Source organism: Coenobita brevimanus, chromosome 23, assembly GCF_032717465.1.
Source record: "Coenobita brevimanus isolate Jiangsu-jjx chromosome 23, ASM3271746v2, whole genome shotgun sequence".
Classification (NCBI taxonomy): domain Eukaryota; kingdom Metazoa; phylum Arthropoda; class Malacostraca; order Decapoda; family Coenobitidae; genus Coenobita; species Coenobita brevimanus.
The window spans coordinates 48,717,017-48,738,010 of NC_136976.1; the positions used below are offsets into that span (position 1 = coordinate 48,717,017).

Sequence of the window (20,994 nt, forward strand, 5' to 3'; positions counted from 1 at the left end):
CAACCCCAACCACCCCTTGGATATAAACCTTCACCGGCTCAATCCAATTGGAGAGCAATAATTACCCACTAAACCAGCAGGCACCAAAATTTGGTTATATGGTTACCACCCAGTGTAGTAAATGGTTTCCTGGTGCACAGGAAACCATTTGGCTTGTCACTCAGTGTAGAGTCACCCACAGGCTGAAGGAAGTGGAAAGAATGAAGGAAAGAAAGACAGAAGAGGGAGTGTAAAGTCACCCGTAGGCAGAAGGACAAGGACAGAATGAAGGAGAGAAAGACAGAAGAAAATGGAAGGAAAGAAGGATGGAGAGGAAAGGGCAGACACTCGAGAGCGGCACTACATTGAGTGAGTGGATGGTGAGCGCCCCCACCTACCACAACATCTTTCAGAAATCACATTTTTTCGTATCCTATCCACCATCTGTACTCCACGTACATTCCTCAGCAGTCCCATCTCCACTGCTGTTACTCTTGACATTTCATTTTCATACCAAGCCATAGTCATACAGCCATATGTTAAAGTTGGCACTATACCTCATACCAATTAATCTGGCCAGGCATGTATGGCAACAGTGTTCCCGCCGAGATTCTGATTGGCTGGAGGTGGTTGTTCGATTTCGTTGTTGCAGAAACCGGTACTCTTTATTATCAGATGTGATACTGAATTTGTCGAAAGTACAGTCGTCAAAAGCAATAAGTTATCCGTTATATACTTAACAACAATGAAATTTTCGTAGGAAGGTAGAGATATGAGTCAACAAAGTATTATAACAGTCCAAGTCAAGGTCAGCATCGAACAATTCCTTTAAATCTCCGACACTCCTTAATATAACAGAAAATTAAGGAAACCTGCTAAATCTGAGCGTTGGTATAACACATTTAAAATTTGAGATCAGTCCTTACTGTGATAATAGAGGAGATACAATGAAATAGTTTTCCTTTAGCCAACTTTGAATTTCACGATTGTTTCAAACCTCCCTCCCCGCAGAACTTGTCTTTTCATTGGAATTTTTAATTATTCAGAGTTTTGGTACTTTTTAAAGGTGAGGACTGATCTTATAATTTAAATGTGTATTATACCAATGCTTAGATTTAGCAGGTTTCCTTAATTTTCTGTTATATTAATGAGTTTGGTTTGGAACTGCCTCGTCCTGGTTTGGAACCTCATCTCTTCAAGTCCTTCCTGCAATGATTTTTAGAGAAGGGGCAATTGTATGGGTTATACTTACTGTGTATAAGTGTTTAATGTCCCATAATACTTAGACAGAATGACAGACTAGGGGCCTAAGTGGTGACTTTTAAGGCAGCCACCCCACAAATTAGAATTTTCCCCATAAGGTATGGTATTTGTGAAGCACAAAATTTCTGGAGAGCGAGGTCATCTAAAGCCCGAATTCTCGTGCATTAAGTGAATGGCCTGTATTTTATAGTATCACTGGGATGTTCTAGATCATCATCTGGAGCATAGGGGTTGTTGTTGTGGCCCAGAGATCATCTGGAAGCAAATTGTTTGACTACAGGCTTAAAGTTGCTCTTTAGTTCACCATCTGCATTTTTGGGGTTGTGGACTGCAGGCTGATATTGTCCTCCTTCAGTTCATTTGCCTCCTTTTAGGGGATAGTGAGCCTAGTTTGAATTACTGGGCAGTGGAGCTGCCTGGTTATATTTGTCACCACATGAAGGCATCCCTCTACAGACTTTCAGAGTTGACCAGTTGTGTACAGCAGCTTCATGAGGGACTGAGAATATTTGTTGCTTTTTAAAACTGGTGATTTGGTCAGAGGAGTGAGTACATATGGAAAGGTAGGTGCTGTGTGCATAATGTAATGAGAGAAGTATGTAGACAGAGTTCAGAACAACGATACCTAACTTCATAGGAGCTGTCAGGAAAGAATAATGCAGTGTCATGGCAGAGAGAGACTGAAAGGAATTAATGGGGAGGGGGAGTTGAGATGAAAGGGCTTTGAGTTCATGATGTTTATAAGGTCTGTATGTAATAAACTTATTTTCCCCCTAGAATTTTGTGGGATAACTGGTGTTAGTGTATATAGAGTTAATACCTTGAAATTTTTGTGTTCAGAGTTAGCAAATATAGCTGCATTAAAATGAATTTTTGCTATTTCCAAGCCTGTCCAGTTTTGATAGTGTTGCAGATTGAAAAATATTTCTCTCACAGTAGAGGACTATGGTATTGTATACCTGTTGAAATACCTTCATGTACAGTATGCATTGTACCTTTATGTAGTTTGGAACTGTATTCAAATACAGTTGCGAAATGTAAGTTGTCTTAAAATTTTTAAGAGATGGAAGCTTATAATCTACAAGTGTTGTCTGTCTCTTTCACAGTTGTATCCTTGCCATAAATAACATTGTAGTCTAGTTAAATACCAGTATTTTTTTCAGTAGTTTTTTCCTTATTGTGTAATTAAAGAGTAGGCCACTAATTCTATATGAAATATGTATTAATTGGTCTGATACTCTTTCAGATTTGAGTGGGAGAAGCTCAAGATTGGGAGTTCTGCAGAGAATTGGTATCTATGCTCTTACCGTAATTAAAGATTTACTGCTAAAAGATACAGTGCTACTGTAATTTCTCAATTTTAGCACTTTTTCGTACCACCCAAGCCTTGGTAATTTGAAATTGATAAAAAACTGAACTTCTCATAAGAAAAATTAATTTGGGTCTGGACCTCTTCCAGCTTTGACTGAGTTTGTAACACTTTGACATTATTCCCTGTGTTTATTCAGTGTAACAGTCAACTAAGAAAGTAGAGTAGATAAAGCAAGATAATGGTAAAAAAAAAAAAAATAAATTAAATAAATAAATAAATGATAAGGGAAAAATGAAGGACTTGAGGTACTGTATCAGTAAACCTGGAGAACAGCACATTTATGGATTTTACTATTATTATGATAAACGACTTGTTTTTCTATTGCTTTTTCTTCTTTAAATAGACTTGAGAATATTGCGACTGTTGTAAGCCATTATTGTTGGACTGTATAGTGTTTACCTTTTTATTTTTTATTTTTTTATTTATTTATTTTTTTTTAACAAAAGGCTAGAAATCACAGCATACACTCATTGTTTATGGTGTCAGTGCTGTGTAAGTGGAATTTTCCCTTAGTGAGTTTGGCCTGATGCTTTCAGTCCATTGTACATGAGAAGGAAAATGGAAATGTTTTACAGGCACTCAGATTCCAAGACAGGAAATCTGGTGGGGCCAAAAACTATATTCAGTCCAGAATATTGTGGGTCAGAATTGCTGGTCAAACTCAGTGAGGGATGAAATTATCATCTATCCGATCCTGTCCCAGTGGGGAACCGCCATTTGCTGCTAACTGTAAACGAGCAGCGATATAAGGGAATTGAGAACAATATAGATTGCAAAATCCTTGAATGGATGTGGCCGTGGGATTGTCAATAAGATTATCATCTTCCATATCAGTGGTTCCCAGTCTAGATATCATGTGGTGTCAAGTATCTGGGGATGAAAGAATTTCCCAGTGATTTTCCTCATGCAGAATTTTTTGAGGAATCCTTTTTTGTCAGCTTTCTTGTAGAGAGCATACCTGCATGCGAAGCATAGTAACTTCCTGGAGATATAAATTATTTGAGTGTTTACTAAAGACATTCAGAGAAAATCTTGGCAGAGTTTTGGTTATAAAATGATTGCTGTTTTGTCACCAGATAATTAGCCATCTGGGTGTTTTTGAAATTTGTGTACCTGTCTCTGCAAACCAACAGTTCTTCGAGATGTTGAACATGAAGTTAGAGCACCTTAAGTGCTATGACTATGACTCAGTCACTGATCACCTAATTGATAGCAAAACTGTAATCTGAACAGTCTCATATCCAATATCCCTGTTCAAGCACACTGTATGCTTGTTCAAAGAAAGTTGCAGTAAGCTGGAAGGGGGCCAAGGAGGCCATTTTAGTTTAGGAAGCCACAGAATGGAAATGCTAACATTTCTGTAAGTCTGCATTCCTTCCTTCCCCCAAAAGTTCTTTCTTATTTTTTGCTGTTTTATGTGGTCCCCCTATTGCTTCAGTGTTTGCATGTTCTCTGGGAAGCTGTACGTGGGCACTGTGAATGTTTTACATTCCAAATTTTGAACTTGTGCACTAATTATGAGAAAGGGTAGTGATTGTGTTCATGAAACATAAGGAAAATTACATGCGCTGAATATGAGAAATTACTGTATTATACTGACCACTGCATATGGTGGTTTTTGTGCTTAAAAAGAAAAAAAGAATGCACTTCATTTATAGCTGAAGAGGAATATCCTGCTTATTTTTGCTGCACGGTTGTGTTTTGTAATTTATAACATCGAGCATGGAAATCCTTTCAATGCATGATTTTTCTTGTTTTATGGAAGGTCCTTGGTATCCGACTGTCCTGATCTATTAGCCTTTTCACCTGTAACTATGGAGCCAGTATTGGAGAGGGACGCTTTCATTGGGTAGCAGTGTAGCACTGGTATAATCTGGCTTCCTTCACCTTTATCATTCATTTTCTGTATCTGCCCTCTTCCTATTTCTTCCATCTTTCCTGTCACTTTATATCACCCTTCATTCCTGTTCAGGTGGCTTTAAATTGAATGACGAGCCAGATAGGTTTGTGTTAAGCCAGAACACCATTTATAATACTGGGTGGTAACCATATAACCAACATATACATGTTCCCTACGTGTCAACAAGTGGTTTGGCAGAGAGTTAGTGCACCTCACCATAAAACAGCTAACTCAAAGACAAATGGTCACCCTGTACGGGATTATGGCATCTGACTGTAGATAGATAGGTAGATAGACTCTGCTACCTGGTTACAAAAACATCCTTCAACTTCCATCCTGTTCCCTGACGAGGATGGTGGACTGCATGATGGCAGTTTCAGTATGCACTCCACTGGGTTCATGGCCAGAAAAACCTGGGTAACAACCACCACCAGTATGGAATCACTGATTGAGATATTAGTCCCTAGCTTGTGGGGATTGTGTGAGCTGCCTTTCCTACCCACGCAGGCTTTTTTTTTTTTTTTTTTTTTTTTTTTTTTTTTTTAAAGACTGCCTTTGGCCTTACTAAATGGTAGAATTCATCACACTAAATGAGACATTCACTTTACCTTGTGTGAGTGTTTATGGTACATTTCTCACAGTTAGCTAGGACACTACAACAGCGCACTTTTATATTTCATACTTACTGTTGCCACACGATTAAGTTCAGCTTTGGAGGAGCTCATCCTGGTGGTGGTAGTAGTAGTAGTAGTATAGTGTTAGTAGTAGAGTGCTAATTCAAGCAGGATCCACGTGTTGCATTAAGTGACTACCTTGGGTGCATACCGTGGTTATTGCTTAGTACTGTAATCTTTTAAGCACAAATAACTTCATTGAAGTTAGGTAGGGGCATCCTGTATTCACCCACTTAATATACAGTAGAGTTGCCTGCAGGTGACTCTTCACTGCGTGACAAGTGGAATGGTTTCCTGTAACCCAGAAAACCATATACTACTGTTAGATGGTATAACCATCACATGACACCATGTGATTTAGTGGGTTAAGCTACTCCAGCTGGATGGAGCATATAAAGATTTACCGGTATGTCTGAGGGGAGGTTGGGGCTTATTGCTAATATAATGTTACTTAGGGTTGAAGGAGCCTGGTTACCTTCACCTTAAATGTCAGGAATTAATAGCTTTGCCCTGTGTTCCTATGCTTCTATATAGGTAAATAAGAATTTATTGACAGATATGTAGATCAGTTAGAAACGGTTACAAGGATGAAGATGGGTGAAATTGCTAGTGTCTGAGATTGTGCCTGGAATGCTGAAAGCTGCTGGTAATTTACATGTGCAGATGGTTACAGAGCTGATAAATGCATTTGTAAAGTAAGTAATGGTTTCAGAAGACTGGCTGAAGAATGTGATTGTGAATTTCTGTAAATGAAATGATGTGGCAGTGTATTAGGAGTGTAATGTTGTGTGGTAGTGAGACCTGGGCCGTGAAGGAAGAGGATACAGCAAGCTCGCCCTAAACGTGTGGGTTTCGTTCCAAACGTGGAACGTTCGGCACGAAACCGCGTAAGCTAGACCCCTTAAATGTGGTGTTTTGCTGCTGTCTACCATTGGTAATCAGTATGAATCACTTTTAAGTGGTTAGAAGGTTTATTTGATGTTGTAACTTACAAATACAGTACTGCATTGTGAAACTTCTACAAATATGTAAACACAAAGCAACATTCTGACGCCGATTGGTTTTTGGACAATTTGCCGGACAGTCAGTTCGCCATCACAACAATAACAATTCGCTGTCATTAATGAAAACAGCTATGGGTGATGCTAGAATATAATTCAAAGGCAACTGCAGCGAGAAAGAAACAAATTAATTTTTGACTAAAGGTGCAACTAAGAAATAATATCCAAGGCCTGTGCTATTGAACATAGACTTTGATGGATCCATCTGAAATATTGTTGTTAACCCGAGGCATCCCATTGACATATGGGTACGTTGCAACATTTTGTCACAGCTAGACCCATCGACATACTGGTACGTTGCGCAATTGCAAGGTTCATAATTTGCACAATTTTCAATTTTCCTGAGTGATTTTTGGTACGTATGCATGGGACACCCTCTATTCCTCTACAAGATTCCAGGCAGGGACAATGCTTTATCCCGCATGACACCCCCCCCCCCCCCACATGCCATTGTCTCGGCTATTCACCTGTTACCAGTGTCCTGGCCAATAAAGACATTCAGGGCCAGAGTGATTCCCCAGTTGATGACAATGTGGAGGACAAAGTTTGCATAGTATTAGAGGAAGAAACAGTCACAAAAGATGATCAGGTAATTTCATCAAAAAAGGTCAGGTATGTTGATGTGTTAGTGAGTGAAACAATGTTTATATTGCCTATATTACTGTTTGAAAACCAATATACTTCCATACTACATATAAATTCGTACCAAATAAATAAATAAATACCGTTTATGAGTGGTGTGGAATAGTTACCCTCCCATAGAACTCGTTTTCTACGGAGCCAGCCTGATAGGAAACACAGTAAGATAAGGAGGTACTGCTACCTGTATTGAGTATTTTAAACCTCAGGTGAGCGATTTCTCTATGAATTTTCGATGTTTCTCACCAAAAGTGGAGGTTTGAACCAAAAAAAATTTTTTACAAAATTGGTCGGGACTGGGGGGAGTCAGTGGTGGAAAATCAGTCAGGACATGACGGGTTAAAATATTGATTAATTAATAATTCTCATCTTAAATGCCGGGACCAACTTTCCTAGCCCCGGGCTCCTACGCTCCTCATGGGGCAGCGTAGGATTGGATGATGGATGGATGGATAGTATAATTATAAAAGTATTGATTAATTAATAAGTATGTTTATAGAATGACGGGGAATCGTCCAGGGTGCGAATTGTCCTGACGGGGAATCATCCATGTTTTGACGGGGCATTGTCTGACAGCAAATTGACTTGATGGCGAATTGTCTCGGAAACGATCATGAGTAATCATATAAATCAGGTTAACTGGTTACAAGGCTTTATTTAATGCTTTAACTTTATTTAAGTGCTCTAACTTACAAGTACATACCAGAACAGTAAATATTTAACTTACAAATACAGTACTGTGGAAAAGCAGCACAGCAAATCTTTAACAAACAAATAAAAAAGGCAATATTCTGATGCCTATCAGGTAGACTGGTTAGAAGACTTTATTTCTTGCTTTAACATTATTTAATAGTACTGTACTTTAACTTGTACATAACCTTACCAGAACAGTAATGTAAATATTTAACTTACAAATACAGTACTGTGGAAAAGCAGTACAGTGAATCACATGGTCACGTGATCAAAACAAACCGTGCGTGCTGCACTGATGTTCGGGGATTTGGCGATTCAAAGGCCTCTCGCATAAATTTATAGTTTTCATAATGGTTCTTTAATCTTACGTTGTCTTATATGTATCCCAGCACTTACCGTGTATAATTGCGAGTGCGTTCAGCGAGAACGTGTTTGGGGCGAGCTTACTGTATCTGCAGACTTGAGACGTACAGAAACAACAATGATTAGATGGATGTGTACAGTAGTGCGTCCTTGAATCTGAGGCCTGAGGGTTTAGGATTATGATTGAAGAGTTGAGAGGAAAGATGGGACTGGAGTGTATTGGTGTTGTGATTAGGAGGGGTAGAATGAGATGGTGGGCACGTTGAGAGGTTGGAGGATGACAACTGGGTGTGGAAGGTGAGAAGTGTGGCAGGGGTAGGGTTGTGAGAGGCAAAGTGACAAAGACCTGGGACAAGGTCATAGAGTGTGACTTCAAGAATAAGGGACTGAACAAAGAGGCTGCCAGAGATCGAGCGGTGTGTAGAGCCACCATTAGGTGACCAAGGCCAAAATACGTAAGCACATTGGAGCCTTTATAATGTGAATGAATGAAGAGGGGGAATTACAATAGTTGAAGTTGCTAGACTTGACAGTAAAGGTTATGGAAAATCACTGAGAGAGAGCTTGGTATAAGAGAAAGTTTGTATAAATGTAATGCGGTTTAGATTTATACCAGGTCCGCTGCAAGAGGAATACAGTAATTCTTCGATTATCTGACATAGTAGAGCCAAAGGCATGTCCGGATATGGACAAAATCCAGATGCGGAGCAATATCCTCGGCTGTACCCATACTTATCTATACCCAACCTTTATGTACAGTACCTTTCCTAATTTTTGCTGTGTTCCCCAGTCTTTCAGCTGCATTTAGGCATCAAAATATACCTGGGAATATTCAGTGTAATGCTAGACACTAAGAAAATGCATGAACAACAAAAATCCACAAATACCCTACCTATAATGCACAGTACCCCTCCTAATTTTGGCAGTGTTGTCAAGTTTTTCAGCTGTATTTAGACATAAAAACACACATGGGAATATCTAGTGTAATGCTAGACACTGAGAAAACAGTGCATAAACAACAAAAATCGACAAAAAAATAAAAATAAATGAAGATGACAGTTGCAAAAAGAATTTTAACCCTGTTGGGAGCCGTAAGTTTTCAGTAAGTGTCAGGGACATCAAGAGAGTGGAGAACCCAGCAATGGCTGCTTCCTCGGCACAAAGAAAAACATTTCCACGGCCAAATTTACTCCCAGAATTTGGTTGTATTGGTATGAATTGTATACCATCATCTTTGCTGATGTTTATATTATAAGATAGCTAATATAAACACACAAAACTGAGGAGTAATAGTACAGAGATGCAGTGGGAATAAACTTGTTCAAGAATAAACATAGCTTCAAATACCTTTCCAACATCCTAGCACAATATTTTGGCCGCACAGTGCAAGTGCTAAGCATATGTCTAGCTGTAGAATTTCACAAGCATTCTCATGGTGTTTTTGGAATTTCGATACACCCAGTAGTTTTCAGTCATTTGCCAAACACTAGGATGCTCACTGGTGGCGATGCAGGGGTGGTGGGAGAGACAGCACGCTAAGCAGAGGGATGGGGAGGGAGACATGCCTGGCAGCCCTGAGCGTGGAGGGGGATGGAGGAGGGATGGGGGGTGAGAATTGAAGGCACGTGGGAGACTTTGACCATTTGGAAGGGAGCTGACAGCCATTTTGCTCAGCTTGTGGGTTATGGGCCTGTATTACTCAAGCGCTGGCTGAACTTTCCGAGTAATCTGGGCGGCTGGAGGACTTTGACCACTCAGTAGTTAGCTGGACAGCCATTTTATTCAGCTTGTGGGTTATGGGCTTATAATGTATTACTCACGCACTGGCAGAAATATCTGAGTGATAGAGGTGGCTGGGGGACTTTGACTGTTTGGTAGGGAGCTGGACAACCATTTTTGCTGAGCGTGTGGGTTCGGACTATTATCCGTGCTTAGCCTGAGAGGCTGGCTGGCCACCCAACCGATCTTTTGAATTCGTAGGCCACCCAGCCGCCAATATCAGAACTTGTATGATCAGATATTGACAAGGAAATCCGGATGCAAAAATAGTAGAGCCAAGGCCTAACGTCTGGATACGGATTGTCTGGATAATTGGGGGATTACCGTATTTCAGAACTGAAAGCTGTACTTCATGTTTGTGGACTTAAAGAAAGTGTTTATTGGGGTTCCAAGGGTGGTGGTAAAATGGGCTATGTGAAAGTTGTGTTTTGATTAAGCAATTGTTAGTTGATGATGAAGTTGTACAAATATGCAACTAGAAAGCACTCAGAGAACGCATACTCCCACTAATGCCATTGTTGTTAAAAAGGATCCGGATCTGAATCTGCCCCCAAATCAGGGTTGTTGATTTTCTTTAAAAAAAGAAAAAAAAAATGATTTTTTAAAAAATCATTTTATTTTTTAATAATGAATATAAATACCTGTATATGAATATACACCTTTATATTGTATATACGTTAGTTTAAAATACATGTTGCAGTATTCTTGCATCATATTACATCATCTTATCTTACCTGGTTACAACATGTTTGAACCTATCCTAGGACTGACCCTACAGCCACTGGCCAGTGTTGCACCATCACTCTCTCCAACTTGATCACATCATAGGATGTGTCCTGTCTGAGACTGTGTAGTAGTTTGGCTCTTAACCACTCAGTAATAGCCCAGTTGTGGGACAGTAGAGATGTCATGTTTTTACAAGCTATGGACTCGTACATTCAGGGTTGAGAAACCGCCTTGGAACACAAAAAGCAGCAAAACTTGTGTTTTTGTTTAAAACCACGAATGCACACACTGCTGATACATATGATGATGATAATGAGGATCAGGATGCCTAAAATAACCAAAAAGATATGTGTATCATCAGAGGAATTAAGAAACTTTGATTTTGTAAAAGATTTTTACATTTTATTTCTAACATCAATTATTCTGTTTATATTAAAGAAAATTATGTCAAGTATGATGTTTTTAATTTGCTTATATGATTTAAGTGCAGGGTAGAAATATTTTCTTGTTTAAATCAGAGGCTGAGGAAAATAGCTTAGAATATAAGTACAGTCCATTATTTAAAAAAAAAGTTTACTGGACTTCCTGAGTTTATTTTAATTTAAATTTATTTATTATTATTATTATTATTATTATTGTTACTATTATTATTATTATTTGTGAAAAATAGAATGAAGTTTTTGTTATCATGTAAAAGAAAATTCAGAAGGAAATGCTTCAGTATGTTGTATTTTGCTCAGAAATCAGTATGCTAAGATGATGTGTTTTCTTTGCTTATTTTTCCCTTCCATATTACAGTTACCTCTCAACTAACTCGAGTTAAAAAAAACGCGTCTTCGTTTTAACGAGCAAATATTTAAGGAGGTATGTTTAACTAACAAGGGATTCTTGATTTAATGTGACTTTACACGTACGTGGTGGTTTCTAATTAGCCGTGCGCGCCTTGGACAGTCCTGAGCCGATAGACCATGTGTGGCAGTTTATGCATAAATACAATTTTGTATTTGTCTGTTGGTTTAACTGGTTTTATTCGAACTATAATATTTGAAAATGAAGTTTGGCCCCATTCTGAGCAATTTGGCTCATTGTCGGACAAAATTTGGCCAGGAAAGTGATGGTAGATCTAAATTGTTACAACTTGATGCTGCAGAACAGAAAGAAGAAAACCACTCAGACCAAGATAGAGCAGTTCTTTATGAAGAAGACAGAAAACTGTTATCTTCATCACCAGTAGCACGGGAGTCAGAGGAAGAGGAAGAGGAAGGACAGCAGAGCGAGGAGGGACAACAAATTCAGGGTGGGGAACAGCGGGAGGTGGGGTAGGAGGTTATGGAGGGACAGCAGCAGACAACAAGTGATGCATAGATGAAGTGAGGCTGTGTTGTTATTGTTTGTGACCTACTTACTGGAATGAAAATGTTGCTTTTACTGTAGTGTTTTTATGACCTACTAATGTATTAAAAATGTTGAGGAACTTTCACAATGCCGTGAATGAAGCAGAATTGAAAGAGAATCCATGTAAAAAACGAAAACAGTATGTATTTGGGGAGAAGTAAACTGCACTTCGGCCCAACTAGGGGTAAAATGTTTGTTTCTCCCCAGATAAACTGTTTTTGTTTTTTACGTGGATTTTCTTTCAAATTAATATTGTTGCTTTTAAGTTTAGAGTAGCATAACTCCCCAAATGGGTAGACTTTCCCAGAGTCCAGGAACGTAACCCCCAATATTACCATTGTTTCTTATGGGAAAATTATGTTTAAAAAAAACGCGTTTTTAACTAACATGACCTCTCCGGGAACCTAACCCTCGTGTTATTTGAGAGGTTATTGTATTGTCCTGTAAAAATAAAATCTTGATTTAAATCAATAATTATTTTTAAAAAATCATTTGATTTAAATCATACAACCCTGCCCCAAATATAATAATTTCTTTCTTGGTCCATGGCCCACCCATCCACAAAATTTCATTGAAATTCATTGAGGACTTTTGGAGATATTGTGTGGGATTCTTCGGATCCAGATCCACCCCCAAATTGAATAGCATCTTCCTTGGCCCATGGTCTACACTTCCACAAAATTTCATTGAAATTCATTGAGAACTCTGAGATACTGTCTGGACAAACAGACCTACTGACAGACATAGGTGAATACATAACCTCCACCTTCATTGATGGAGGTAATTATGTCATCACCAGTAGGGAGAGAGTTAAATTAGGAATTCTCAGTTAATATTGGGGTACATCAGGGCTCTGATTTAATGTTTCACTTCATCCTGTTTACAGAGGCTCCAACATACTTGCATATGTTAGCCCTGATCACGTAATGGTGGTTCTTAACATTGCTTGATCTCTAACAGACTCTCAATGCATTCATTTTTTTTTTTTAAATGCGAGGAAGAAGGAACCAAAGGCCATGAGCCCGCAGTAACAGTTCCCTCCAAGAGAAAAACAAAATACAATATAGAGCCAAATTCAAGATCCGATCATTTTGAGATGCCTGGACACACTGCGTTTGAAAGACTGGAGATCATAGGCAGCAGGAAATACAGACAGAGGGAGACAGTTCCAGAGCTGACCTGTTGCATAAATGAAAGACTGGGAGTAATGGTTAACTCTTGCATTAGAGAGTTGAACAGAAAAAGGATGAGAGTTTGCTGCCAGACGGGTGCTACGCGCCCGTCGTAGAGGTGGAGGAATGCAAGCAGACAGTTCAGAGGAGCAGTGACCATTAAAGTAGCGATAGAAAAGAGATAAAGATGCAACAGTGCGGCGAAGAGACAGAGGTTGAAGGGAGTCAGTAAGAGGAGGAGAGTTAATGAGACGAAAAGCCTTTGACTCCACCCTATTGAGAAGAGCTGTATGTGGGGAGCCTCCCCACACATGAGAGTTGTACTCCACACAGGGGCGGATAAAACCCCTGTATAGAGTCAACAATTGTGCAGGGGTAAAGAAAGAGCGGAGTCGGCTTAGCACACCCAGTCTCTTGGAAGCAGATTTTACAAGAGATGTAATATGATCTTTCCAAGATAAGTCCCGAGTAAATGAAACCCCAAGCATGTTCAAGGATGATGCAGGATTAAGCTGAATATTATTAAACATTAGTGGGTATACCTGTGGAAGATTTTGTCGGGTTGATAGGTGTAAGAACTGAGTCTTAGATGCATTAAAGACAACCATATTATTTTTACCCCAGTCAGAGATACGAGCCAAATCAGACATTAGGTGTGCCACAGCCTCATCCCTTGCTTGTTGAAGTAACTGTTGAGATGGGCGTTGCGGGAACCGAATGGAAAGGTGAAGGGTGGAGTCGTCAGCGTATGAGTGGATAGGGTTAGATGTACAGCTTAGAAGATCATTGATGAATAAAAGGAAGAGAGTTGGTGATAGGACAGAGCCCTGAGGAACACCACTGTTGATAGATCTAGGAGAAGAACGATGGCCGTCTACAACAGCGGCTATAGAACGACCAGAAAGGAAGCTAGCAATGAAGGCACAGATAGAAGGATAGAAACCGTAGGAGGGCAGTTTGGAAATTAAAGATTTATGCCAGACTCGATCGAAAGCCTTTGAGATGTCAAGTGCAATGGCAAAGCTTTCGCCAAAGTCCCGAAAGGAGGATGACCAGGAGTCTGAAAGGTAGGTGAGAAGATTGCCAGTGGAGCGTCCCTGACGAAACCCATACTGACGATCGGAAAGAAGGTTGTGATAGGAAAGATGCCTTAAAATTTTTCTATTAAGAATTGACTCGAAAACTTTTGAAATACAGGACATTAAAGCAATTGGACGATAGTTGGAGGGTTGGGAGTGGTCACCCTTCTTTGGGACTGGCTGAATGAGAGCAAACTTCCAGCAAGAAGGAAAGGTACAAGTTGACAGACAAAGGCGAAAGAGTTTGCCTAGGCAGGGTGTAAGCACAGAAGCACAGTTCTTGAGAACAACAGGAGGGACCCCATCAGGCTCATATGCCTTGTTAGTACTGAGGCCAGTGATGGCAGAAAATACATCAACTGATGAAATTTTAATGTCAGCCATGAGGAAGTCAGAGGGGGGAAGTGATGGAGGAACAGCTCAGTCTGTAGGTGCTCAGTCTGTAGCAGACTCTCTATTCAATCCTTTATCCCTGAGGTCACATTGTATGACCATGTCTCAAGACCTTTTCAGTCTGCCTCTCACAGCTCCACCCTGTGTTCATACCACACACCCTCCATACTAAGCTGTCATCCTCCATCTTCTCCACGTGTCCATTTCATCATCATTTGTTTGTATTGTGTATAAAGGCTCAAATGTGCTTGATCACTAATACTGTCTAGTCCTATTCTTTCTCTTAACTCTGTCTGATCATTCTCATTTCTGTACATTTGAACATATGAATATCTTCTTTCTTTACTCCCAAGAGTCACAACCAAACAGCATTACACTCCTAACACATGGTGCATACAAGGACTTTATAGCATGGAGGGGGAGCTATTTTAATTTCAGGAGTGGCAACAACTCCTAGTCCTAATTCCTCTAGGCCTGTCATACAAGGACACACTGCACATCCTTCTGATCATTCTCTTCTCCGTACATTTGAGCCTGTGAATGTTTTCCTCCATTACTGCCAAGTCTCACTACTGAACAGTATTATACTCCTAAGACATGCTCCCTGCAAGGACCCCAGAGCTTGGAGGAGTAGTCCTTTAAGTGTCAAGAGAGGCCACAACTCCATGATCTTCTAACCACTCCTAACCCTTACCATCAGACTAGCTTGAGCCCCACCTCCTGCCATCATAATATCCCCCATTTATCAAAGCTCCTCCACATTCAAGAGACTCTTCAGTAAGATGACCGAGGACGAATATCTCCGGCATCAGGGTGTGGGGGGATCCCGCCCGGGGGTCCTGGGGGCAGTCTTGGGTTCTCGAGGGCTGCGGTCCCCAGTCTTGGGTTCTCGAGGGCTGCGGTCCCCAGTGCTTGGCAGCGCCGCAAGGAAGAGGCTGCGGCACTGGCCTACATCGGGGTCCTTCAGGTGAGTCTTCTTTAGAGCTGGTTGCAGAGAGAAGAGGCCGGGGGAAGTCACGGGGCCTCTCCAGTACTCCTCCCGGCTGGGGACTCCCTCTAAGTCATGGGTGGGAGGACAGGAGTCAGCTCCTGACAGAGGAGTGGCTACAGGCCATCTCCTGCCATAGGGCCCGGCTACTAGCCGAGGCCTTCTAGGGGTGCGGCTACAGGCTGTCGCCAAGGCCCGGCTACTAGCCGAGGCCTTCTAGGGGTGCGGCTACAGGCTGTCGCCAAGGCCCGGCTACTGGCCGTGGCCTGGGGAAGGAAGCAGCTACCAGCAGACCCAAAGGTACCTTCAGAGCGGCTACAGGCCGTCTCCTGACGAAGGTGGGAGCAGCTGCAGGCTGTCTCCTGATTTCCCTCAGAGTGGCTACAGGCTGTCTCCTTCAGGAGGGTTGAGCGGCTGCAGGCCGTCTCCTTCAGGAAGGTTGAGCGGCTACAGGCCATCTCCTTCAGGAGGGTTGAGCGGCTACAAGCCGTCTCGAGAAGGGCACCTTCACAGCAGCTACAGGCTGTCTCCTGATGAAGGCGGGAGTGGCTACAGGCCGTCTCCTTCAGGAGGGTTGAGTGGCAACAGGCTGTCTCAGGTGCTGGCAGGAGCTGGAGACTCCACCCCGATGTTGTCGAGGGTTGGGTCGCCCGCAAGCTAGTTGCGGTTTCCTGCTGTGGTGGCGGCGGGCGAGTTGCGGGTCATAAGGGTGCATGGCCCGGGTGGACTACGTCCCTCTCGCACGGAGCTGGACCACTCGCTGTCTACCTCTCCATGGGCTCTTTCTGGGGGTGTTGTGTTGTTTCCGGAGCCCAAACCTGGCATTTTACCACCTTCATCGGGGAAAAAGTCACGACTCTGTGACTGAAGGTGATAAACTTGAATGGTGTTGGTGTGGTGGGCCAGTTGTAGTCACTGTAGTAGGGCTGTCCAGGCCGTGGTGGCTGGGTTTTCAGGAGAGGTCGGGTCCCAGATCATGAATAGGGTGGATATGTCGTCGGTGTTGTGGAGGAGCTGCAGGAGGTGGAGGGGGCTGCGGACTCAGTGCATGCGCCTGAAGGGCGGCGCCCATGTAGGACCCCGAACTCTCATGGTTCGAGGTGTTGCTGGTGTTCGAGTGTTGGGGGTGTGATTGGAGGAAGGAGTAGGGTTTGGTGGTGAGGCGGGAGGGGTGGAGGTGGCGACGCATCTTGGGGATAGGCGTGATGGTGGTCTTGAGCGTGGGTGTGGATGGTGAGTCGGGCATGTGGCGTTGTGTTGCTGGGGCGGTGCGGGCTGTAGGTATTGTGGCGGCGTGCTGGGGCGGTGGTGTGACTGCAGGTTTGGGGGAGGCAGTGGGGGTGGAAGGTGAGGAAGGGCAGGCATGGGGGAGGTGGCCTGAGATGACAGGTGAGGAGGTTGGGAACGGGGTGGTAGGCAGAGGGGGCGGGGAGGGCGGTTGTGAGGGTGTGGGTGAGTAGTCGGGAGTACATGGTGTCAGCGGGCCGGCAGGTGAGGTGTGATGTGGTGTGGTAGACGTCGGGGTGGGGGGCGATGGGGAAGGGGAGGCAGGTAGAGAAAGCGAGGGTGAGATGTAGCCGTCATAGGAGTCAGGGGGAGGGTTGGCGGTGAGGAAGGCGGAGTTAGGGTTGGGGAGGTGGTGGTGTATCTTGCAGGCGGGGGTGGAAGGAGGCCAGAGCGGGTGATGGCAGGTTTTAGGGTGGGAGTGGGTGGTGATGTGAGTGTGCGGCCCTTTGGTGCTGTGGCTGCGTGTGGCATGGCAGTGGAGGTGGTGCACCAGGGTGGGGTAGTTTTGGTCGGCGCTCCGATGGTGGGCATGGGCGAGGCGGTGGGGCTTGAGGTGGGTGGTGTGTGGGGGTGTGAGGGTGCTCTGGCACTGGAGGTCGGTAACGGTGGTGGGGTGGCAGGTGAGGTGGCTTGAGGTGTGGGTGGTGAGGAGGGAGTGCGTTCTTGTGGCGCCATTCCGGTGTTTGGTGGTGGGGTGGTTTGGGCAGTGGCAGGGTTCTGTGCTCACGGTGTGGGGTGGGCGGTGGGTACGAAGCCAGGGGATGGTGCGGGTGTGGGAGTGGTGTGCGGTGGTGGAACCGTGGTGGCTTGGTTGGAGGTGGTTTTATTGGCAGCGGTGGTGGGGTGGCAGGGGCTGAGGAGTGGGGTGTGTGTCGTCGGAGGCGAGGCAAGGTGGAGTGAGGTGTGGGCAATGAAGGATCTGGTGGTGGGGGGGAGTTGTGGCCTTGCGGTGTTGTCTGGCTGTTCGGTGATGTGGCGGTGTAGGCGGTGGCAGGGGGCTGAGCTCGTGATGGAGTGGTGGGTGATGAGGTGCGGGGTGTGGTGGATGGTGAGGCATCTGGTGAGGTTATTGGGGACGAGCTGGGGGTTCATGGGGATGGTGAGGTTGAGGGTGGGGTAGGGGAGGTGAATGAAAAAGGGGGGTGGGTGAGGGTGGGTAAGAAAAAGAGGAAGGTAAAAGAGAAGAGACAGAGGGAGGAAAGTGAAAGGAAACGTTCTGTTTCCCCCTGTCGTAGACTGGGGGGGAATGGGAGGTGGCCCCTGCTAGGATAGGGGGGTGAGGGGGTGGTGGTGGGTGCCTTCTTTGCTTTTTCTTCCTGTTTCTGTTTCCCCTAAGCTCGGGGCAATTGGCGTGTGGTGGGGCACCCTTGGGTTGTTCTGCTGCACCAGGCAGCTTTGAGCTGCTTGCGGATGTCGTGAATGGGGCATCCGTGGCTGCAAGCAGAAAATTCCCACAGGTCAATCGTGATGATGCCTGTGGGAAACTGATCGATTGCACCGATGTGTTGAGGGGTGGAGTGGATGGCTAGAAGGCGCCTTGTTACTTGGATATCTTTCTCCAGGTCTCCCGTAGGCTCATGTATGATAAAATGTTCTTTGATGAAACTGGGGAGGATCCTGATAAGTGTGTGAAACATGAGTTGTTCCTGGGTTTCGTCACCTGCCTCCGGGTAGGCAGTGGTGACCAGGCGCCTGGCCTGGATTAAAGTGTCATCCAAATTGCCATCGAAAGTTAAACTATCCAGTTGGGATAGTGCCACCACTTTACCTAGTGATGGGGTGATGGCTTGGATCACGAGTTTCGTGAAATTCTGCCTGGTGAGCCCCGGGACAATCTTGGGTGCTATATTAGCTGCCGCTTTGCCCAGTAGTGGGAGTGTGACTGCAATTTTCTGCTTGTCATCCTCAAAACCGATATCTAGCAAAGGTTTAATCATTGCCAGGTATGTGTGAACATCATACTGTTCGGGGTCGAAATTAGGTAATTGCACATGCGGGTTGGTTGCCATTTTTCAGTATTTCCTGATTACCTCTCTTGTATCCCCAGGTCAAGAACCACCGCTGTCCACCAGTGTAATGCTAGGTGTTTTAAGGGTCGGCTTCCCATCCCATAAACGCCTAATGTGTAGCTGGGCTTTCTTTCTAGACTGGAGCTTAGATAAATAGGAGAGAGGCAGGACACAAAAACGCAAGGCAACAACCTTAGACGTGTATTGCTAAGCTGTACAGTGGAACGGGTAGATGTCACAGATACAGATACACTAGACATTTATAACTGTTACGTCTAGATATAGGTTATCAGTATCACACAGGATACTGCTCGGGTCAAAATGAATAGCACCTGGGGCAGGGGTTTCTGTATTATTCGTTACAGGATGTCTAAGTTTTATATATTCGTGGAGTAGCTGGTACTGTTTCACTGTTGGTAAGTGTTACTTTAGCACTGGGGTCTGTGTGCAGTTTTAGTATTAGGAGGTTTTATCAGATGGTAGCGTATTCACTATAATAGACCCATATCTCACTGCGTGGCCGTGTTCACGGTTGCACTGTCACTTTTACTCGCTCCACCACTTTGCTATTACCACTTGTGCTTTCTTACTGACTTCCGTTATGTGGTTAGTTCACTGCTTTGCCTTCATGTCACTGAGTCACGGACACTGTGTTATCACTGTCACTCCTTTCTGATCTAGCCGTCGTGGCGGTCAGGTACAAGGGTGACAGAGGTGTCACAGCCTTACTACCGACGGGGCTGGGTTCCGCCGGGGGCCTCAGCGTCTAGAGGCCACGGGATCACGCACAGGGGCGTCCTCTCTCATCCGGGGCTGCGGGTGGCGAAGGGTCCTGCGCTTTCAGGGCTGGGGGCAGGAGTACGACCCTCAGGGCTTGGGCCGAACAGCTGCCTGAACTTCTCGCTCAGACGCCTGACGAAGGATGAAGATCTCCGGCGTCGAGGTGTGGGGAGATCCCGCCCAGGGTCCTGGGGGCAGTCTGGGGTTCCTGAGGGCTGTGGTCCCCGGTGCTTGGCGGCGCCATCAGAAAGGGTCTGCGGCACTGGCCTACATCGGGGTCCCTCAGGTGGGTCTTCTCCAGAGGCGGTTGCAGGGAGAAGAGGCCAGGGGAAATCACAAGGCCTCTCCAGTACTTCACCAGGCTGGGGACTCCCTCTGAGTCATGGGTGGGAGGACAGGATTCAGCTCTTGACGAAGGAGCGGCTACTGGCCGTCTCCTGCCGTAGGGCCTGGCTATTGGCCGTGGCCTTCTAGGGGTGTGGCTACAGGCCGTTGCTAAGGCCTGGCTACTGGCCGTGGCCTGGGGAAGGGAGCAGCTACCAGCAGACTCAAAGGCACCTTCGGAGCAGCTACAGGCTGTCTCCTGACGAAGGTGGGAGCGGCAGGCCGTCTCCTGACGAAGGTGGGAGCGGCTGCAGGCCGTCTCCTGACGAAGGTGGGAGCGGCTGCAGGCCGTCTCCTGACGAACGTGGGAGCGGCTGCAGGCCGTCTCCTGATTTCCCTCAGAGCAGCTACAGGCCGTCTCGGGAAGGGCACCTTCTGAGCAGCTACAGGCCGTCTCGGGAAGGGTACCTTCAGAGCAGCTACAGGCCATCTCCTTCAGGAGGGTTGAGCGGCTACAGGTTGTCTCGGGGAGGGCACCTTCAGAGCAGCTACAGGCCGTCTCCTGACGAAGGCGGGAGCAGCTGCAGGCCGTCTCCTGATTTCCCTCAGAGCAGCTACAGGCCCTCTCCTTCAGGAGGGTTGAGCGGCTACAGGCCGTCTCGAGAAGGGCACCTTCAGAGTGGCTACAGGCCGTCTCCTGATGAAGGTGGGAGCGGCTACAGGCCGTCTCCTGATGAAGGTGGGAGCGGCTACAGGCTGTCTCCTTATTTTCCTCAGAGCGGCTACAGGCTGTCTCCTTCAGGAGGGTTGAGTGGCTACAGGCCGTCTCAGGGGTGCTGGCAGGAGCTGGAGAAACAGCTCCACCCTGATGTTGTCAAGGGTCAGATTGCTCGCAAGGTAGTTGCAGTTTCCTGCTATGGTGGCAGCGGGCGAGTTGCGGGTCATAGGGGCGCACAGGCCAGGCAGACTTATGTCCCTCTTGCACAGAGCTGGACCGCGCGCTTTCTACCTCTCCGTGGGCTCTTTCTTGGGGTGTGTTGTTTCCAGAGCCCAAACTTGGCATTTTACTAGAATAAAAAGAAACATTTATTAACCTAGTCCAGACCATGCAAACAAGG

The 20,994-nt window shown here is 44.9% G+C and overlaps 1 protein-coding gene across 1 annotated transcript in view; it reads left to right on the top strand.

The window, feature by feature from the left end:
* Ssb-c31a (single stranded-binding protein c31A) overlaps positions 1-20,994 on the top strand; it is a 123,515-nt gene that overhangs the window by 19,521 nt on the left and 83,000 nt on the right. Inside the window, exon 2 of the mRNA XM_080267137.1 lies at positions 2,489-2,533. The gene's annotated coding sequence lies outside the window, so the exon portion shown is untranslated. The remainder of the gene's footprint in view (positions 1-2,488; positions 2,534-20,994) is intronic.